The 23,275-nt window shown below is 40.7% G+C and overlaps 1 protein-coding gene and 1 non-coding gene across 3 annotated transcripts in view; one reads left to right on the top strand and one right to left on the bottom strand.

Moving 5' to 3' along the window:
• Positions 1–23,275, top strand: part of Slc16a10 (solute carrier family 16 member 10) — a 133,346-nt gene that overhangs the window by 50,713 nt on the left and 59,358 nt on the right. The window lies entirely within an intron of this gene.
• On the bottom strand, positions 13,780–13,881 carry LOC115067591. The gene has a single exon (XR_003846979.1). It is a non-coding gene; the product is annotated as a U6 spliceosomal RNA (small nuclear RNA).

The following is a 23,275-nucleotide window of genomic DNA, read 5'->3' as shown; positions in this document are numbered from 1 at the left end:
TACATAATAAATATTTGTAAATCAAGAAAAATCTTTACCTTGACTCTTCTTTTCATATTCACTTTTGTTGTTTTGTGTTTGTGTGCATATAATTTTTAAATGATCATAGGATATCTATTCACTTTTTCTTTCTTTTCTTTCTTTCTTTCTTTCTTTCTTTCTTTCTTTCTTTCTTTCTTTCTTTCTTTCTTTTTTTCTTTTGATAGCAGGCTTTGGAGTTAAGCAGCCTCCTCCAGTGCAAAGGAAAAGATTGGATTATGCAAAGGTTACAAGGCATTAATAATTAATTGGGGTGATGCTTACCAGGCAGTCCTGGTCAGTTTTGGATCTGGCCTTGGAAGGAGCAGCTGTGTATTTGGACATTGGAGAGTTCATCTTTCCAGAAAGTTTGTCAGGCTTCCAAGGAAGCCAGAGAGGGAAATGGAAAAATACAGTGATTTGGAGCCCATATGAAACTAAGAAGCTTGTTGAGTTCTAAATATTTTAAATTGCTAATAAAAACTTTAAAAATGTTAAACTATGCTTTGGGGACTAGGAATAGGTCAGTGGTAGGGTGCCTACTTAGCATACACAAAGCCATGGGTTCAATTCCTAGAACTATGAAAGAAGCAAGCAAACCTATTAAAATGTGCTTTTCCCTTGGCAAATAAACCTTCATAACAAAATTAGAAAATATATACATTCAAATATTAAATAATTGAAACCCAACAAAATGCCAGAGGTGATGGGATTTAATTATTTCATGTATTTTAGTATTCTTTTGGTATGTTTATGCTTGGATGAGTAATAAAGCAAAATAAAGACATTTGTAAATCATTATGTAATTATCCAATAAAATTAGTTTTTACCATTATTTCAGAAAATCATTATAAACAAGACATTGTGGTGTTCTGGTAACAGGATCTAGTCATAGCAGTGATCTGAGGATTTAAAAATTGTAATCCAGAGGACTGGTGAGATGGCTTAGTGATTTCAAGACCATTGGTTGCTCTTGCAGAGGACACATGTTTGGTTCCCTGTACCCACATGGTAGCTAAAAACCATCCAAAACTCCAGTTCCAGGGAATCTGATGCCCTATTCTGACTTCCATGGGCATTGCACAACACAGGTGCACTTACATGCAGGCAAAACACTCATACACATAAAATAAAAATAAATAAGTAAATAAATATAGTCAGTATAAATAATTTGTGAAGCTAAAAGCACAATACCAGTAGTACTCCCCAGATAAAATACTTGGGCATAAATCTATGAAAGTATCTATAAGAACTATATGAGGAAAACATGAAAGATAAGAACCAAATAAAGGCAGAGATTCTCCATGTTCCTGGATAGACTCAATATTGTCAACTTTTCAGTTCTTCCCAAATCAAAAACCTTATAGGACTTTGCAAAGAAACTATGCAGATGGCAAGCAAGCATATGCAAAAATGATCCACATATATCATTAGAAAAAGAGAAATTTCAAAAGAATCGTGAGATTCTATGTGCTTAATAGAATGACCCAGATTTGGAACATTGCCAGTGGTAAATGGTGGTGAGGATGTGAAGCAACAGGAATTCATTGCTGGTGGAATGCAGAATGGTACAGTCACTTTGGAAGAAAGTGTGGCAATTTCTTGCAAAAATGAAATATACTCTTATACAATCTAGCAGTTGTGCTTCTTAGTCAAGTTGAAAGTTTACATCTACATGAAACCCTTCATATTGGTGTCTATTACAGCTTTACCCACAATTGACAAAAACTTAGAGGTGACCAGGATGTTCTACCTTGCGTGCATAGAGAAATGTTATGATACAGCCAGATAATGCAATATAATTAAACAAAGCATAATATAAGCTGCAGTCTTTAGGTGATTATGATGTGTAAATTCATAGGTAACAAATATACCATTTGGTGGGAGATATTGAAAATGGGGGAGGTAGTGCATGTGTGGGTGCAGAAGGTATGTGAGAAAATTTTTGTCCTTTCTCTCAGTTTGACCAAAAACTGAAAAAATGTACTATCTTTTAAAAAGTAGTTGTGTTTGAAGCATAGTATCTGAATAATTTTTTACCAAAGATATAAATTAAAGTGGACGTAAAAATTAAAAAAAAAACATATCCTGGATAATTCATATACAAAAGTCCAGAAAGTATAAATTACTGATCAGCAGTTGCCTGGGGAGGGGCAGGAGGAAGAAATCATGGTGAGGCCTGAGTGATCTTTAAGTGGTAGATATGTTCACAATCTTGATTATGGCAATGTTTTCACAGGTGCATACATGTATCGGAACTTCTCATTGAGCAGTTTGTGCGTGTTATAGCATAACAATTATGTCTATAAAACTATAAAAATAAACTTTGTTTTCAAAATATTGTTTTTCTTCTAAATATTAAAAATTAAGATGAACAAGCAAGCCAAGACAACTCAGTGTGGAAAAGAAGTCTTTTCAACATATGTAGCAAATGATGCTGGAAGAAGAAAAAGAACAGTACTAACTCCTACCTCATAATGTACACAAAAGTGAATTCAAAAGGGATTAAAGACAAATACTCAAACTATAGGACTGTTAGCAGAAAATATACATGTATATCTTGATACTTCAGATGAGGCAGTGGCTTTTTAGATGTGGCACTGAAAGTCTAAACAAAAACAATAGATAAATAATGCTTCATAAAAGTTGAAAATTTTGCTGGGCATGGTGGTGCACGCCTTTAATCCCAGCACTTGGGAGGCAGAAGCCTGGTCTACATAGTGAGTTCCAGGCCAGCTGTGGCTACAGGGAGACCTGCCTCAAAAACCCCAAAATAATAATAATAATAATAATAATAATAATATAGTGTAAAAAAAGTTGAAAATTTTGTGCTTCCAAGAGGATGTTTAAGAGTGAAGAGAAAGAGAAAAAATAAAATTAAAAAAGAAGTGAGGGAGAACCACAAAGATGGCTCAGTGGATAAAAGCACTTGGTATACAAGCCTAATGACCTGAATTCCATCCTCCCAACTGGTGTAAAGGTGGAAAAAGAGCACTGACTCTACAAAGTGTGTATTTGCAAGTGCCAAACACATACATGCACATGCTATCTTAAAAAAGGAAGAGAATCCACAGAATGGGACTTTTTTTGTAAGTCATATACGTTAAAGGATAAATTTCCAGACTATACATAGACTCTTGAAACTTGATAAAAGATAACAATTTAAAAGTTAGCAAAGGATTTCAATGGACATCTCTCTATAGAAGTTATATAAATGGCTAGTGACCATATGTGCACTAAATTTTCTTCCCTTTTCCCTTCTTGGGAGGCTCACATGTGCACCCTCTGAGGCCCCAGGGGGTCATAAGACATTTTTAGTTTGGGTTTGGTACCATTTTGTGACATTTGGGGTGGAGTGACTTACAAAGAAATGGCTTCTCAGGACCGCACATCATTCAAGCCCTGCCCACAGTAACCATTAGTGTTTGTGCACTGTGCCCACAGTATTAAGTGTCCCATCGCATATCCATACCCTGTGGGATGCTGCCATTTGCCTGGGTGGACCCACCCATGCTTTTTCTATTCCAATCTCTCTGCCCAGCAGCGGCTTGGCTGGCTCCACCCCTCTTTCCTAGGATGCCCCTCACTTGCCCTTCACCCACACTTTTTGGAGAAATAAGTAATATCCAGGCTACACTCCACCCTTCCCTCTGGCTCTTTTGCGAATTTCCTTGAGCCTTGGAGGGGGTGACAGATGCAGGGCGATCTCTCTTGTATCATGGTGAGATAGTGACCTCTTGAGCCTCCCCATCCTTCATCTTCAAGATGTGCTGCTGATCTACCTCAGTGGTGTTTTCCCTACTATGAAGACAAATGGAAGGAAGTAGACACATCTAAACAAACATAAATGTAAATACAAATGTCTAGAAGATATCCTAGTAGGTGTAACATATTCATTAAACAGTATACTTGGAATGGCTTCCATGCTGGGGCCTATAGCCTTTCTTGACACAGGGGGTTGGCCTGGTCTACAGTACTAGACGTGTGTGCCACCCCTAGGAGCGGGTCTTATCCAATTAGAAATTTTCCAGTTGTACGTATGTTAGTCAAGCCATTATTGCACTAGCAGGCATTGCTTGGCATGTCCATAGTGTGTAGCATGCGGGGTTCATTGTTGAACAGAATCATAGGGGATCTTTTTTCTCCAACCATCTTAATAGCACCTTCTGGCACTATGAAAGCCATCCATCCAGTGGCATGGAGTTTTCTGGCTTAGTCTCAGCTCCATCTCTTCTTCTTCTCCTGTGCTCACATCATGCAGTGTCTTCAGCAACATGGCTTTACCAACCTTTCTAGTGTACAACTGACCTTAGTGGCAATAGCCTTGGTTAATTTGAGGACCTCTAGGATCTCTCTCTGACCAACAGCTCATAGGGGAGCAGCCCACCCCTGGTACTGTAGCTTTTCTTAACAGTGGTATAGTTTTGGGAGCATCTGTTTTTATCTCACCCAACCATAAAATTCCCCAAAATCTTACAGTTATAGCTGGTCTTTGTTTCTTCAGGTATCTTTCAGATGAGTTTCACATCTGTAACACACTCAAAGATTAACATCATATATTAAATCAGTCATAGACAAGGTCTAACACAGTATGGAAAGATTTTACCCATTCGTATTAATTGCTTCCTCCATAGATCTTTGTTAGGTACCATAGCATGGGTAAGAGGCATTAATTTGGTTAGTTCTTTACTATCTTTATCCCTTTGGAGTCATTCCACATTCTGGGGATCTTACATGGAGTCTCTTTGTATTCTTTTATCCTCAATACACTTACAAGTGCTGGCTCCAGTTCCTGACCCGGCTCTGGGCTAAGGAGGCAGGGGGTTTCTCTTGTTCTGCTGCACTTATTGGTTCCCTCAGTCAGGCAGGCCCTGGGTCTGCCTCCTGACTGTACCCATATCTGTCGTTTCTCCATTCACCATACCTAGCTGTTCGGGAGGCTCTGGTGGGAAAAACTGCCTCCACCCCTAGCATAGCCTTTCTCAGGAGAGAAATGCACTTTATTTTTGCTTTGCGGATCCTTAACCACCCCTGGAACAGTTTTTATCCTTTGAATGCCTTTTGTAAGCTGTTCTTCAGTTTTAAAGCCTTCCAGAAACTCCATAATATAGAATTTGGTTTTCTGTCAGTTTTTTCTTTGGGAATTTGGGCTCGACATAAATCTTGCCACATTTGTCTTTGAGTAACCCAAATGGACCATTTCTTTTGTCTGGTCTTATCTCTTGTAGGTTGTTCTGTTATTTTACAGACGTGTTTTACACGCTGGTTTGAGTGACTTAGATTTGCTAAAGCCTCTCACTTTACAAAGACCTTGTTCCATTAAAATAGTTAGCAAAACCATTAAAGCTCTATATCATTCTCGAGGTCCTAGTTGAGTTAAGCTTTCCTTTATGTCTCTGGTGAACACAGTCTTATTTGGCCCAGTGAACTGAGCATCATATATTGCTTTTCTCATACCTAGTTCTCTCAGTAATGCCTGTCCCTCCTTTATAGTCCTCTAGTCTTTGTTATTTATGGGAGTTTCCCTTGGTGATGATGTCTTGTACCAGCCATCCCATTAGGGACTGCTTCCCCCTGCATTGGCCTAGGTTGAATAGCCTATGTCGCAAGGATGGATGGGTGGTTATATAACTCAGCTGTAAAGCTTCTGAAGGACTTAGACTGACGTTATTTGCTCCCATGTCCCACACCATCATGAACCACATAGTGAAGGGCTCTCTGATCACTTGTTTTGTCTTTCCTAGTTTTAACAGCTCCAGTGTGGAGTATTTCCTAGTTACAGTTCTGTTAGCTTTTTTTTTCTTTTTGTATCAAAGGTTGAATCTGAGGGGCAGCTTTAGATACTTTTATTTTTAGGTCATTTCGTTTTTCACTACTATGTGTCTTTTTTCCTGGATCCTTTAAGTTCACGCAAGTTAGAATGTCCTGTTTTTTCTCTCTCTTAAGCTCTGAGGCTGAAACTGAATTCTCCAGGACCTCGGAGCCTTTTCAGCTTCCTCTTCCTTGGGCAAATCTTTTATTATGCAAAGTGGCCACGCCCCCTCTGTGGGTTCCTCTCTTGTAAGATTTTTTCCAGGCTCTCTGTAATCTTAAGTTTTCAGATCCATGTGGAGGTAGACTCCATTTTTTTCAGCAACTGAGCTATTTCCTGACATTTACAGCACAGCTGTGGCCCTGGAATTTTCCCCTTTGATTCTGTCTGTGTCTGCATGGCCTGCATCATTCTAATTGCATATTTCATGATCCATTGTATAATGCACATGAGCATAGCTAGCCCCCTTAAGCCTATGGGGTTTGGCTCCTCTTTCCTCTCGGTTCCAGCCAGCTTCTCCTGGATGTGTTGCATTACCTCACAGGACTCCTTGCAGCGCCATCTCAGCCCTTCTAGATTTGGGAATCTGAACCGGCTCCCTTTTGATCAGATCACTAGATGCTGCTGGCACCGCGATGCTCTCCAAGGCCCACATCCCAAGTTCTTCCAGGACTCCAGTAGTTCGTTTATCCTGCTGACTACATCAATTTGTTGCACTACATTTTCTTCCCTTTTCCTTTTTGGCAGGCTTGTGTGTGTGCCCTCTGAGGCCCCAGGGCTCACAGACTAACATAAGACATTTTTAGTTTGGGTTTGGTACCCTTTTATGACATTAGGGGTGGGGTGACTTACAAAGAAATGGCTTCTCAGGACCCGCACATCATTCAAGCCTCATCCACAGTATCCATTAGTGTTCATGAACTGTGCCCATGGTCTTAAGTGTCTCATCACATGTCCATACCCTGCGGGACACTGCCATTTGCCTGGGTAGCCCTATGCACGCTTTTTCCATTCCAATCTCGCTGCCCCGCTAACTCTCCGCAGTGGCTTGGCTGGCTCCATCTCTCTTTCCCAGGGTGCCCCTTGCTTGTCTGTTGCCCACGCTTTTCAGAGGAATGAGTAATTTCTGGGCTACAACATAAGAAAACTGTTCACCTTAATCATAAAAATGAACGAAATATGGGGCTGGAGAGATAGCTCAGAGGTTAAGAACACTGGTTGTTCTTGCAGAAGACCCAGATTCAAATCCCAGAACTCACATGGCAGCTAACAACTGTCCATAACTCCAGTCCCAGGGGATCCAACAGCCTCTTCTGACATCCTTGGGCATTGCATGACACAGGTGCACTTACCTACATGCAGGCAATACACGCATACACGTAAAATAAAAATAATAAAGTTTTTTAAAAAGTTTAAAAAAATGAATGCAATACTCCTATGCTACAATATGCATCTTGAAAACATACTAAATAAAGATTTCAGATATAAAATGCCACATGTTGTATGATTCTGTTTGTGTAAATGCACAGAATAGGCAGTCCTATAAAGATAGAGGGTGGGTTATTGGTAGGAGGGAGGAATAAGAGTTACTATAAATACAGACTTTCCTTTGGAAAAGTAAAGAAAATGTTCTGGAACTATATAATGATGGCTGCAGAACTTTTTGAACACACTAAAACCTGATAAGTAGTTTATTTTAAAAGATTGAGTTTTATTTTATTAAATATCTCATTTGGTGTTTTTTTGTGTATGTGTCTACATGTGCTTGTGGTGGTCAGGGGACAACTTTCTAGAGTTAGTTTTCTCCTTCCAGCTTATTTTTCAGGCAATCTCTTTTTTTCTGTGCTTGTGCTCCAGGTTAGCTAGCCCTTGAGTTTCCTGATGGTTTTCCTGTCTCTGACACCCAACTCTCTGTAGGAGTACTAGGATTACAGATGTATTCCAGGGCATCCAGCTTTTTACATGGGTTCTGAGGATTGAACTCATGTCATCAGGCTTGCTCTGCAAGCACTTTGACCTGCTGAGCCATCTATCTCCTCAGCCTTGTTTTATTGAGGCAGGGCCTTGCTCTGTTGTCCTGGCCAGCCTTGAACTCAAGATCCTTCTACTTACCACTTCCCAAGTGCTGAGATTACAGGTGTGAAGTACCATATCCAGCTCAAGAGCTGAAAAGTTAAACATTTACAGCTGAATATAATTTATTCTTTAAATTTACTATGGTCTCATTACATAATTGATTTTTTGAGACAGAGTCTCTCTGTAGGCCCAGTTGGCCTAGAACTTACTAGATGAGTGAGGCTGGCCTCCCTCTGTCTCACAGAAATCCCACCTGTCTCTGCTTCCTGAGTGCTGGGATTAAAGGTGGATACCACCATGTGTGCCTAGCCCAAATAATTTTGCAAAATCAAAATTGTAGCATGTTTCATCCATATTGGCCCATCAACATAGTATGTATTTCAGAGTGAATTGTTTAATACTGCTTAATGTTTTTTTTCCATGTGCAGTGGTTGTAAATAACAGGTTAATTAGTGAGTTGTAGTAACCAGAATCATGAATTCTTTATTTGGTTGGTTTTTGTTTTTTTGGGTGTTTTTTTTTGGTCTTTTTGAGACAGGGTCTCCCTGTACCCAGCTGTCCTGGAACTTACTATGTAGACCAGGCCTTCCTCTGCCTTCCAAGTGCTGGGGTCAAAGGCTGTGCACCACCACACCTGGTAAGAATCATGAATTCTAACAGAAGGGAAAATAGGAAATTAAAGACTCAGCACTAATGGAAATGAATCTTTATTGTGCAAGAATCCATTGTTTTTGTACTCCATAAGTGTTAGGGTTCCAAACAGCAGCAGTTTCGCCCCTCCCCAACAGGGACCTCACCTTGACCTTTGAAGTCAAGGGAAACAAACTCTGCTGAGAAGCAGCCTGCCTTTCCTCTGATCTCCAAAGATAAGATAAGCAGATTCTACCTCTTAACCAGAGATTTTAGAAGTTGTTTATCACAACAGCTTTTCTCTTATCTTAAGAGGGAAAAAGTAAACACTTCCAGACCCTAATCCTATCTGCTTTTCCTGCTTCCCCCTCCCTGATTTCTCCCTCAAACATTCCCCCTTCTACACCCTAAAGCCCCCATATATAAAGTCCCAGCTCACAGCCCGTGGGCTGACATCTTTCCCTTCCCTGACATCTTTCCCTTCCCCAAGGGAAAGGGGCCCCGTGCGAAATAAATCTGTATCCCGCTGAGAATTCTATCTGTGCCTCATCTGCTTGTGCTCTCCACCGCACGCTCTCTCCAACATTTTTATCTATCAATAAGGAAGGATTTGATAGGAATTGAACTAGACTTTCACCCAAGTGCTTTCACTGCTTAAGTCCTTTGTACACACTAGAGTGGTGTCAGTCTGTAGAGTTTGGCAGTGCCATATACATTACAGGGTTTAGATGAAGTCTTTTTTTTCTATTTTTTTTTTCTTTTTCTTTTGGTCTTTTTGAGACAGGGTCTCCCTGTAGCCCCAGCTAGTTGTCCTGGAATTCACTATGTAGACCAGGCTGGTCTTGAACACACAGAAATCCACTTGCCTCTGCCTGCTAGGCACTGGGACTAAAGGTGTGAATTACCACGCCTGGTGAAATCCCTTTTTTTTTTTTTTGGGACAGAACATTTGTGCAGATGTGCTGCCTTAAAAGCTGCATAAGAATGAGTGTTTAGCATTATGAGTCTTGTTATATCAGTGCTGAGCAGCCATGTGTTCCTTAATATCTGAATGAGACCCTATAGTTCTGGTCTGCGGGGATCCAGGATAGGGGTTCTTTGGAGCTCTGAGGGAGTGCTGCTGACTGCATCCCACCTGTCCTTAGGCCTCGCTTGGCCTTTATTCTGTCAGTGCTTTACTGTCAGTAGATGCCAGTCATTTACATTTGCTTTTAAGATTAAACTGAATCCAGAGATAAGTTTGAGGTGAATCTTTGTTTCCTTTTCACGCTCTGGTAGCATCAACATAAAATAATACCACTGCCTTAAAATAAATTAAAAAATAGTTTATTTTTAGTTAAATATGAGTGACTGTGGCCTGGGAACATGGATTCAAGTTACCTGGAATGACATGTTCCACTGTAACTTTTAGTCACAGAACAAAAGAAAGTCATCCAGTCAGTCTGTTTACCAATTGCATTGTTGGGAACATTGGGTAGGCAGGCTACAGGTTTCAGATGTAGCATTCTTATAGGGTTGATGGAGGCTAGAAGTCTCCTAAGCTTAGTGATATATTCTAGGTTTATTAGTCAGGAGAATGTTAGATCAGATACAAAGGTTAAAGTCTTTGGCTAATACAGTGTTTAAAATAGCATAAGATAATTCTGGCTTGTGATCTGTAGCTTTCCATCTTTCCGTAATCACAATGCTCTAGTTAGTCAATGTCAAGGTGTCTGCAGAACCTTTAATATAGATGTAGGCTCTTTAGAGAATTTCAGTTTGCAACGGGAAGATAAAGATTTTGTTTTTTATTGTTAAAAAAATTTATATTTGTGTGTGTGAGAGAAAGAGAGAGAGACAGAGACAGAGACAGCTGCTGAACCATCTATCTCATGGGCCCAGATTTTAGTACACAGTAGAGCAGAGCAAAGGATGATCTTAGCTTTTCTTTCTTTCATGTATTTTCCCCCTCAGTTATTTTAACAACTTAAGAAATAGCTTCATGTTACATAAAACAAAACAAAACAAAAAAAGCCCCTAACTGATTCTGTATCCACTGTCAAGGAAGAATGCAGAGAGGTTTGGCAGGCAACCCAGCCTGCCTAGGGAGTGGTTTTATCTTGGCAGTTTAAATGTTATCTCTTTACTGCTATGCTGTAGTAACTCCTGACTGAATTACTTGTGAGTAGGAATGCTTGTTATCAGTGCATTTTTGTTTAGCTGGCCCTTAGAACACTGTGTTGGTTATTTGAGAGATCAGCAATCATGAGCAAGGAGGTAAAGACCTGTTTGTACATAACTGTTTTAGAAAGACCCTGGGGTCTCTCTTTAAAGGTTTGCTGTACCCTTTACAGGGGTGGACTGCTTCTGGTGGGTATATGGGTTCCAGACTTGTGAATCCATTGCCTGTACTCTTTGTGGCCTTGGGCAAGTTGTTTAACCCACTCTGCCTCAGTTTCATCTGCATGAAGATAATAAAAATGCTTCCATCAGGATTATTGCTAGAGCTGGAGGTGGGAGTGATGCAGGCCTGTAATCTTTAGCACTGAGGCAGACAGGAAGGTCAAAGCTCAAGGCCAGCTGGGCTATGGATTGATTTTTGAGGCAGTCTGGGCTACAGCAGTGAGATTCTGTCTCAAAAAACCCAGGCCTTGTGGATGGTGATCTAGCTCAGTGGTAGAACACTTGCCCAGCACGCACAGAGTCCTAGTTCCCTAGCAGATTTTTGGGAGAATTAAATGAATAATGCATACAAAGCACTGAAATCAGTGTCTGGTACACATTATTGTACTTTATAACTATTACTTAGCTCTATTTGGGATACAAAGGGACAGTGGTTTGAGATTAACAGAAAGTTTACCTTGGAATTTGTCCTATACCTACTTAAATTACTTGTACTCAGATAGGCCCCTTTGAAAGTAGTCAACAGTCCTCACCTCTATCTTGAAGGGGAGGATAGTGTAGCTGTTTCAAATGACCTCTATTATTCTTTATTGCTCTAAGCCCTGTAAAGTACAGCATCCCTTTTGAATTTAAAGCAGCACATGCTGCTATTAATAGCAAGATAAAACTTTATGATTTTCTCAAAATCCACAAAGCAGCCTCTTATTATAGTCAAGACCTTTCTTCTGTAGTTTAACCCTGCAAATATTCTCATTGCTAAAGGAATAATGTCTTTATGCTTTCAAGGGTTCTGGCCAGTTAGTAATTAAACTATGATTGTAGCTCAGGCAAATTAGTTACAAGCATGAAACCTTTGTAGTCCCCTGGTCCCCTTTCTCCCCCTTCTCCCCTCAGCCAGGGAAAGCTGTGTTCTGACTTGCCTTAGGGAACCTGCCTGTGTCTTGGATATGTGGTCCACAAATTCAGTTGGTTCCTAGGAATTCTGGTCACAGTTCCTAGTCTTGAGATAGACCTTCATGACTCCTAGCAGTGGCATTCTCTATGCGCTGTTTTCCTGGTAGTTTTATTATTAGGATCATATGATTTTTAAAGACAAAGACTTTTTCTATGTGCTGTTTTCTTGGTAGTTTTATTATTAGGATCATATGATTTTTTTTTTTCTGGTCTTTTTGAGACAGTGTCTCCCTGTAGCCCCAGCTGTCCTGGAACTTACTATGTAGACCAGGCTGGCCTTGGACTCACAGAGATCCACCTCTCTCTGCTTCCCGAGTGCTGGGATTAAAGGCATGCTCCACCACACCCGGCAGGATCATATGATTAAAAAAATATTTTATTTATTATTATTATTATTTTTTAATGTGTATGCATGTATGTGCACCTGTGTTGTGCAGTGCCCGTGGACAGAAGAGGCCGTTGGATCCCCTGGAACTGGAATTACAGACAGTTGTTAGCAGCCATGTGGGTACTGGGATTCAACCCCGGGGCTTCTGCAAGAATAGCCAGTGTTCTTAACCACTGAGCCATCTCTCCAGCCCCTGGATCATATGATTTTTAAAGACAAAGACTTAGTCATATGCCCTGTCATAGCTCTGTTGTCAACTTGACATACCTAGGAAAAGGTGAGCTCAGTTGAGGAATTTCCTCCATCAGATTGGCCTGTGGGCATGTGTGTGGGGCATTTTCTTCATTGCTGATTGATGTGGGAGGACCCAACTCACTGTGGGCAGTGCCACCCTTGGGCAGGTGGGCCTGGACTATATAAGAAAAGTAACTGAGCAAGCCAGAGGAAGCAAACCAATAAGCAACATTCCTCCATAGTCTCTCGCTTCAGTTTTGGCTTCCAGGTTTCTGCCTTGATCTGTCCTGGCTTCCATCAATGATGAACTATAACCTCCCCAAGTTGCTTTGGTCAGTGTTTTATCATAGCAAGAAAAGCAAACTAGGATGTGCCCTGATTAGTTTCATCAAAGTTGATATCAGTTTTCTTTATAAAGTTAATTTTTATTTCTCTGTGTGTATGTGTACATATATAGTTATAGGCATTTATGAGCCACTTGATATGGGTACTGGGATCCCTAATCCAGTTCCCTGATAGAGTAGTACACTCTTCATTACTGAGCCATCTCTCCAGACCCCTAACTTTAATTTTTATGATTATCAATTATATTTACCTATGGTATAAAAGATCAGACTTCTAGAGTGCTTATGATAAAAAGTGGCATTCTCCTGTCATGTTCCCCCTTTCTTTGGCAGTCTGTTCCAAAGTCAACTGCTTTTTAACTTTTTCATTTATTTCTAATGGCTGTCTTCATATTTCTAAATAATATGCATATATGAATAAATTTTGAATTTTCAAACTTAGATTTTGATCTATAGATTTCCTTCAATGGAAGATTTCACTCTTTTATACTATTCCTTTTCTTGTCCTCCTCATATGGGCTACATAACTGCTTGGTTAAGTCAGTTAACGACAGTTTAACATACACTAATAGTGAGGCTCTATGCTTAAATTCTAGCCTCATTACCCTCTCAACATCTGTGATTTTTATTGATTGATTGCTACTCCAGTTACCAGAGGGTTCTTTATTAGGGTCCCAGGGGTCATGACCCACAGGCTGCCTCAGCTCTACTTGACCTTCTTCTTTGGGCACAGATTGTTGGTGTGGCCACACTTCTTGCAGCTATTGATGGCTTGCAGGTGCAGGCAAACGAAGCACTTGCTGGCAGATCAGCATGCTGCATTTGTACTTCTGGGCGAGCTGGCGAAGAGATGGCTCAATGATGCTACCTCGCAGGCACAGCACCAGGTGCAGGGTGGACTCCTTATGGATGTTGTAGTTGGACAGGGTCCAGCCATCCTAAGAAATATGGAACACTTCATGATTTTGTGTGTCATCTTTGAGCAGAGGCCATGCTAATCTCTATTGTTCCAATTTTAGTATATGTGCTGCCAAAGTGAGCACTACTTATTTATTTTTAAAAAGTATTTCATTTTTATTTTATGTGCATGAGTGTATTGCACCATGTATGTAAGTGCACCCATTGTCATGCAATGTCTATGGAGGTCAGAAGAGGGTATGGAAATCTCCTGGAACTGGAGTTAGGGACTGTTGTTAGCTGGCTTGTGGATGCTGGGAATTGAGCCTGGGTCCTCTGTAAAGTGCAGCCAGTGCTCTTAACTGCTGAGCCATCTCTCCAACCCTGAATTATTATTATTATTATTTGATTTTAGCAAGTTTTGAAGTCTTAGTTTCTGAATTTTCTCAACTGAGTAGGCAGGCACCTCTTTAAATGATTCCAGTTCCAGGGACTCTGACCCCCTCTTCTGACCTCTGAGGGCATTGTATGACATGCGTGCACTTACATACATGAAGTACACTCATACATATAAAATAAAAATAATAAAAAAGACTACTGAATGACTTAATGCTACTATAGTTTAAATTTGTCAAAGTTCATCTGTTAAACTCTCAGTGCGACAGTATTGAGAAGTGGGGTCTTTAAGAGGTGATGGTGTCATGAAGGCTGTACCCTCAGGAATGGATTAATGCCTATTGTGGGAGTAGATTCCTCTCTTTTGTTTTTCCTTTTTTCTCTTCTGTGTTAGTTACTTTTCTCATCAGTGTTACAGCAGCTTAAGGGAATAAGGATTTGTTTTGACTCACAGTGTCAGGGGATTTCAACCCATCTTGATGGAGAAGGCATGGCAGTGGGAGTGGAAGCATGCAGAGATAGGTCACACTGCAGGGTCGGACAGAAAGGCCAGACAGGAAATATAGCCCTAAAGGGCCTACCTCTAGTGACCCATCTCTGCCAGCCAGGCCTCACACTCTCCAAAAACAGTGCCACAAGCTATAGGCCAGGTGTTCAGATTCAGATAATAACACTTTCCCATATGTGGTGCCTTCTGTTATGCTGTGACACTACAATGCCTAGCGGTCACCTTGGACTTTCCAGCCTCTAGAACTTTGAGAACTAAGATACTTTTCTTTATAAAAGGAAGGACATCCCAATCTATTATTCTGTTATTGTAGCACAGAATAAGCTAAGATACTTAATAGGAAGCATCTAGACTCTTGAGTGTCTAGGCATAGTACATTTTAAACAAATTTCAGCTGTTGTCATCAACATCTTCATCATCTGTGGACATCCAGTACCACCCTCTTCATCTAAAGGAAGAGGCTGGTATGGCAGTTAAAGGTCAACTGCAAATCATTCTTGCAGGCCTTGCCTGGTAAGCTTATGTCATGGATAGTCAGAATTTGAACCTCCTGTGGCTGGGCCATTATGAAAGACAAGAGAAGCCCAGAGGGCCTGGTTGAACAGGCTCAAAGGCATCAGTCAAGTCCTCTTCCCCCAGAGTAGTCACTGAAATGGTCCCTGATTGGGCCAGAGGCTAAAGAATGAGGGAGGGTTCCTGTTACAAATCTCTGCTTGTATAGTATTAGGATAGTTGTTTTTTAATTTGTTCTGTGGGCACATATTTATATTCTCCACAATGTAATTACTTATTGCATTACTTTTTAATATTTATAACATCCAAACTTATAAATGTGAGGTATCTTTTTAGGAAAATTTGTTACATTTCTTTGCTCTTTTTAAACCAGATCCTTCCAGCAGGTAGTACCCCAACCTAGCAGTACTTTGAGATTGTTTCTGGCCTACTTGTCTTTTGCCCAGAATAATTTGTTCAAAATACAGAAATTTGTTGGGTATGGAGGCTTGCTCATGCTTGTAATCCTGGCACTTGCAAAGCAGAGGTAGGCCAGTGTGATCTACATGGTTTTAGGCTAGCTAAGGTTACACAGTGAGACTTTGTCCCAAAACAAATAAGCAAGCAAGCAAACAAAGCAAAACAACAACAAAAACAAAATATAGAAATTTAGGAAATTCTCAATGATATTAAAAAAACTTAAACAGAATTAAAAAACCTTTGGATATGTGTACATATCTGTGTATATGTAGTGTACATGTTTTATACCACCATGTGGAGGCCAGAGGAGCCATTTCTTAGGATAGTCTATTTTGGTTTTTTTTTTTTTTTTTTTGAGCTTGCAGCTTGCTAAGTAGGCTAGGCTGGTTGACCAATGAGTCTCAGATCTATCTGTCTCTACCCCTTAGTGCTGGGATTATAAGCACATGCCACTGTGTCTGACTTCTTTTTTCTTTTAATTTTATTTTTATTTAATGTGTATAGGTGTATTGCTTGCATGTAGGTAGGTGCACCCGTGTTGTGCAGTGCCCTCGGAGGTCAAAAGAGGGCCTTGGATTCCCTGGAACTAGAGTTACAGACAGTTGTTAGCTGCCATGTGGGTGTTGGGAATTGAACCTGGGTCCCCTGCAAGAGCAGCCAGTGCTCTTAACTGCTGAGCCATCTCTCCAGCTCCTCCACTTTTTAAAAAATGGATTTTAGAGCTCCAATTCAGGTCCTCATGCTTGCCAGTGAAGCACTTTACTGTCTGAGCTATCTCCTCAGCACTAAGAAAATTAATTTATTTATGTGTATATTTATGTATATATGTGTTTTGTATGTATTTGTGTGGTATACACACATGTGTTTGTGGGTCTACACCCCTGGACACACAGAAATTAGAGAAGGATGTCAGATGTTCTCTCTCTCTCTCTCTCTCTCTCTCTCTCTCTCTCTCTCTCTGGTCTTTTTGAGACAGGGTCTCCCTGTAGCCCCAGCTGGCGTGGAACTCACTGTGTAGACCAGGTTGGTCTCGAACTCACAGAAATTCACCTGCCTCAGCCTCTCAAGTACTGGGATTAAAGGCTTGTGCAACTATGCCCAGCCATCACTGTCACTGAACCTGTATCTAAGTTGGTGGCCACCAAGTCCCTATGATCCTCCTGGCTCTGCCTCCCCCATACACTGGGGTTAACAGGCATGCCTGGCCTTTTGTGGTGGTACTACAGATTTGAATTCAGCCCTCATGCTTGTGTGCAAGCACTCTTACACACTGAGCAATCTCCTCAGCCCCCCAAATGTTTCTTCTGAGGAGTAATTTTAGAGAGATTTGCTTTATATTCAGGCATGCTGAGTAAATTGATTTCATTTTCAAAGAAATATATGATCCTCCCTTTACCCCACTTCTGGACCTGTTCATTTTCTTTATTCTTAGACTCTCTGCCCTTCACGTTGTCACTTTTCCAGATCCTTATTTTCACTGCTTTCATCTTCTAACTGCTAGTAAATCTTGTTGATTTTCTCACATCTCGTGTCTAACCCCTTGGTACTCACTCTACTGCTTCTGAATTCAGATTAGTGTCATTTGTCACTTGCAGTAGTCTTCTACCTTCCTCCCAGTTTCCCATATGAATAGTCTTTTCTCCAAAAACTATTGCCAGAGTGAAAGCTTTTTTGTTTGTTCATTTTTATTGTTGTTTTAAGACTGTCTCTCAGCTGGGCAAGGTGGCTCATGCCTTTAATACCAGCACTCAGGAGGCAGAGCCAGGCAGATCTCTGTGAGTTTAAGGCCAGCCTGTTGTACACAGTGAGTTCCAGGCCAGCTAGGGCTACAGGGATACCCTATCTCAGAAAGACCCAAAACAACAACAAATAACAAAAAACTGCCTCTTGAAGGACGAGGTGGAGGAACTGGAATTATTCAGCAAGGACAAAAATAAAATAATAAGGTACCAGTGGGAATTCCAAGTGATACACACCCTCTGAAAGACCAAATTTACAGGCTAAAGGCATAGAAGAGTTTTCAAAGACTTGTGACAGAAAGTTTCCTAGAGTTAGGAAAAGAAATACAGGAGGCAGTTAAGGTCACCAGAGAAGGCCAGAAAAGAACTTTCCCTCATCTTGTTATAATTAAAACACTGAATATACAGAACAAAGGAAGTATATTGAAAGTGACAAGAGAGAAACACTGAGTCACAAGTAAAGGCCAGATTATCCAGATGAAGCATTAAAGGCCAAAAGGGCGTGGAATGCTATACTTGAAGTTCAGTAAGATAACAACTCCCAATCTAGAATACTAGGTACCCAGCAAGGCTGTTTGTGATAATTGAAGGAAAAATAAAAACTTCTCATGATAAAAGTAGACTAAAGGAATTTATGACCCCTAAAGCCAGCTCTACAGAAGATACTTAAAGGAATACTTAAGACTGAAGAGAAAAACATAACCATCCATGAGGTCACAGGAAAGATTAAACTATGCTAGAATACTACTAAGCAAAAGAGGAAGAGAAAACCCCTCCCCCCCAAAAACTCAAACACTGCAAAATCAACAAAACGGCAGGAATCAACATACAACTTGGAATAGTAATCCTGAGTATTAATGGCCTCAATTCCTCAGTCAAAAGACACAAACAGTAGATTAGATAAAAATGAAATTATGAGGGGCTGGAGAAATGGCTCAGCGGTTAAGAGCACTGACTGCTCTTGCAGAGGACCCGGGTTTGATTCCCATCACCCACATGGCAGCTACGAATCGTCCTTAACTCCAGTTCCAGAGGAATCTAAAGCCTTCTTCTGACCTCTGTGGCATTGCATGACATGGCTGCATTCACATACATGCAGGCAATACACTCATACACATAAAATAAAAATAAAAATAAAATTATGAGGGGGCTAGAGAGATGACACAGTTCTTAGGAGTACTGGATGCTCTTGCAGAAGACCGGGGTTCAAATCCCAGTACCCATATGATGGTTAATAACCATCCATAACTCCAGTTTCAGGGGATCTGATGCCTTCTTTAGGCCTCCTCAGGCACTGCAAGACATGGGTGTACTTATATAACAGTTGTATACATAAAAAATAGTTAAAAGATTATGAAATATGTGCAAAAATAGATGGAACTGGAAAATATATTAGATAAGGTAATATAGACTCAGAAAGACAGATGCCACGTGTTCTCTCATATGTGGGTCCTAGCTTTGAATTTTTAGGTTTGTGTGTCTAATTTGGCTTGTTTCTGGAGGTCAAGAAGCTAGAAAGGACCCATAAGAGGGGGAGGGGAAAGATCTTAAGGGATAAGAGGATAGTAGAACACGTATGATATGGAAGTTGAGGGGGCATATTGGGAGCAAGGATGAACCAGGGGGATAGGTGAGAGGAAGGAGTTGAGGGGTGGTTGACCAAAAGCAATGATGTATAAAAACCTCTTATTGAAACCCATTACTTTATAAGCTAATTAAAAATTATAATTAAAAAAAGTTTGAGCACAGGTACCATGCCTGGGTGAACAATGTTTCCCCAGAAGACACAGGTTATTAAATGAAAATCTCAGTGGCAGCATGGGACACTACCCTATGAATTATTCGTCAGGGAGGCTGAAGAGGCCCTCAAAACAACACAGCCTGTTGCCATTGCTCTAGGTTGCCCACCAGAACTAGATGCTAAGACCCTATTGCTGAAGACACCATACACTTTGGTTGCAAGACACAGAGAAATCAAGCTGGAGCTGGCTTGAAAACTTCCAGCTGGCTAGCTAAAAAGTACTATGCAGGCTGTTGGGGGAGAAAAGGCATCAATGATACTAACCAGCAATGAATCTTGCATACTATAATACTGACCTGCCAGACAATATGTACCCACTGGTGCAATAGTGGTCTGACTGTTAAGTATGGGTGGGTGTTGGGGGGCAACTAACCATTTTCTGATTGGATTTGAGGCCTGTTCCACAGGAGGGAGTTTTATGCTTAGCACTACTAACTTGGTCAAAAGCCCATGACTGGAGGTCATAGGCCTTGGGGTGGGAGACAACCTACTATGTTGTTCTTTTGCTAAATGAACATGTTGTCAAACTGCCTTCTAAATATTTATGTTTATACTCATAGATTAGTGCTGCTATCATCTTTGCTCATCTTTGGTCAGAGAAGTGTCTTTTTGCAGTGGCCAGTGGTTAATTCAGAGACTCATAACTGGTCCGAGACCTGATAACAAATGACTCTTGAGTGCTCAGCCCTAAACAGGACATCTATGTCACTACACCCTCACCAAGGCTCAAGGAACATCATGGAAGAGGAGGTAAAAGAATGTAAGAGCCAGAGAATGGGGAGGAGTGCTCTGAAATGCTCTTCAGGGTATGACATGGCCTAACTCATGAACTAACTGCAGCTATGGTTACCTGCCCAAGATCAAGCCAACAAAATCAGTTGACATTCTGACAGGCAGCACTAACTGGACTCAATGGGTTAAATAAAAAGGACATGAAGCAGGGAGAGGGATATGTTAGGGGTTCCTGGGGAGATGAGAGGGCAGAGATGGGGGTGCATATGATCAAGAAACATTATTTGCATGTATGGAATTGTCAAATAATAAATAAAAATAATTTAAACAAAAATGATGAAAATTTGTAAGTTCTCAGATTCTTTTTCTTCATTTCTAGTCTGCTAATGTGCTCCTATCAGAAGTTTCCACTTGCACTTTCCATCTCTAGGATTTCCATACTTTTGTAGTTTCCACTTAACTGTTCACACACTTTGTGTGTGTACATATATGTGTGGAGGTCAGAGAATAACCTGTGGGAGTCAGTTCTTTCCTTCCACCATGTGGATCCTGGGAATCAAACTCAGTCATCAGTCTTGGAGATAAGTGTTCTTGCCCACTGAGCCATCCCAAAATTTAGCATGTACTGTTTGGTGTTCTGATTGGGAAGTAGAGAAATCACTCAGTTCTTTTTATGTTTCCAATAGCATTGAACACTGCCTGCAATATAGTAGACATTTTTAATAGGAAAGTTGAAAGTATAAAAATAATTTAAACAGCCAGGTGTGGTGGCACATGCCTTTAATCCCAGCACTCAGGAGGCAGAGGCAGGCAGATCTCTTTGAGATTGAGGCCAACCTTGTCTACATAGTGAGTTCAAGGCCAGCTGTGGCTACTGGGAGACCCTGTCTCTAATAATAATAATAATAATAATAATAATAATAATTTATCCAAAATCTGAAAAAATACTTATTTCCTCAACAACTTTAGGAAACATTTTGTAGTTATTTGTTAGAATGCTGTAGAAAAACTAGTACTCTTTTATATGTAAAATTGTTTTATCATACTAAATATACTGTGTACTTGGTTCTAGTTACTAAGTCAACTTAATAAAAGCATTACTTTATAGTAGTGTTCTAAGGCTCAGACAAAATAATTTATGTATACCAAATATATTCTCAGCACAGCATCTCTCTTTTTTCCTTATATTTTTTGTTGAATTTTTGTAATTTCATGCTACAGTTCTTAATCAAATTTAGACCCCCTCCCATCCATGCCTCACCCATACCCCCCACTGAACCTCATCATATATTCTGCCATACATAGTAAATCCTATTCATTCTCATGCTACAGTTCTTAATCAAATTTAGACCCCCTCCCATCCATGCCTCACCCATACCCCCCACTGAACCTCATCATATATTCTGCCATACATAGTAAATCCTATTCATTCAGTCATTTGTATGCAAATGTCCTTCAGTGTAAATGCATCCATTGGAGTCTAGTCAGCCCATCTAGTGATCGTATGTAAGTCATACTCTCCCTCACCCAGCAGCAATCAGTCTTGAATATATCTCAGTCTAGTGCCGGCCCGCCACCTATCCACCTATTTCTCTCCTCCCCTTTGGGCCCTTGTTTATTTGAGCTGACATGGGTCCTGTGCTTGCTCGATGGCACCATTGTTACAAGTTCACATGTGTGAGTTTCCAGTGGCCTGAACGCCTCTGCTTCCCTGTGTTCATGAAGCAGCCCTGGCTCTTACTATCTTTCTGTCCCCTCTTCTGCAGTGGCCCCTGACCTGTGGATGGATGAGGTTCCATATAGGAGTCCTATCCTACACTTTACAGTCTCTTCTTTAAAACAGTTGTGGCTTTCTGTATGCATCACACTCTGTTGTATAAGGAAGCTTTACTGGTGAGAGTTGAGGGATTAATTTGTTTTCTGTCTACCTCTTTCCGCTATGTTCCATGAGCCTTAGTTGTAGAGGTTCAACTATGGATGTGTCACCTAGTACTGAGCATCTGTCAGACATATGTTCTCTGTGTCTGACCAGATGTGCAATACTGCAATAGCCTCCATCTGTTGCAAACGAAGCTTCTTTGATGAATGGTGTACGGTATGCTTGTCTGTAAATATAAGGATCGATATTTAGCATATAGTAAGAAATTTAATTTGTCTTAAGATGTGAAAGAGATAGGGTTTTCTCTAGGACCTGTGTCCTCTCCTGCCATGTGTATTTGGCTGAGTTTACAGTGTCACCCAGGAGTTCCCTCCCATTGAGAGGGCTTTAAATCCAATTAGATAACTGTTGATTGCCCCCAGTTAACAGTACCACTACTGCACCAGTAGAGGTAGTTTGCCATGCCAGTCATTATGATTATTAGGCTTTAGGGCTGTGTTGGACCATTGATTGTTTTTCTCCCTTGGCAGTTTGCATATCATCATCTAATGTTATGATAGCCAAACTTCAGTTAGAAGGCTTCCAGGTCAATTCCTGCTCCACTGTTTCAAGTCCTATACCCTAAGTATGTCCTGTCTTCAACAATAGGGTCTTACTAGTTCTGGGAGATAACCAAGAGGCTTGGCAATATCCTGTGTTATTTTGAGAGTCTCCTAGACCACCTTCACCAACCACTCTAAGGGAGTTCTCTTCTATCTGGCACTGTGTGCTTTGTCAAGCAGCTCCCAGGTATACATATGAATTAATGTTCAGACACTGTATGTGCATTTCTCATAGGGTTTTGAGGGCATCACTTTTCCCTCTAGGTTTCCTAGTCCCCCAAGATTCATTCATCTCTACTCTTTTTTCTCCCATCTGGCCTCTCTCCTTCCTCCTCCCCTAGTCACAGTGCCCCCATTATCCCCACCCTCCCCTCAATACCACCTGACTCCCACTATCCTCCCTCCCCCACACCATGGCCCCTTGCATGTACCCTCCTCCTCTCCTCCCTGCCAAATACTCCCACTTTTTCCACCTCCACCCCAGGTTAATCTGTTTCCTACTATCCCCCTTTCAGGTTAATTCTTTTGCTTTACCTCCATGTATCCTTTCCCTTTTCCTGGCTCCTGGTGTTACATCAGAGTTTATATACCACATATAAGGGATTGGTGCTACAGTCCACAAATGAGGGAGAACGTGTCGCTTGCTTTTCTGCATTTGTGTTTCTTCACTTAGTATAACACTCTCTAGCTCCATCCATTTACCTGAAAATTTTCTGGGACAGGCTGAAAGTGGTCTGAGAGGGAAGTTTATACCTCTAAGCACCCACATCAAAATATCAGAAAGAACAAAAATAAATGACTTAACATTGCAACTCAACACACTTGAAAAGCAACAGCAAAAGAAACCCAAACCCAGCAGATAAGAAGAAATAACAAAAATCAGGGCAGAAATTAATGAAATTGAAACAAAG

Source organism: Nannospalax galili, unplaced genomic scaffold, assembly GCF_000622305.1.
Source record: "Nannospalax galili isolate Female #2095 unplaced genomic scaffold, S.galili_v1.0 scaffold646, whole genome shotgun sequence".
Taxonomy (NCBI): domain Eukaryota; kingdom Metazoa; phylum Chordata; class Mammalia; order Rodentia; family Spalacidae; genus Nannospalax; species Nannospalax galili.
The sequence above is the reverse complement of the archived record's forward strand: the minus strand, read 5'-3'. Positions and strand labels throughout refer to the sequence as shown.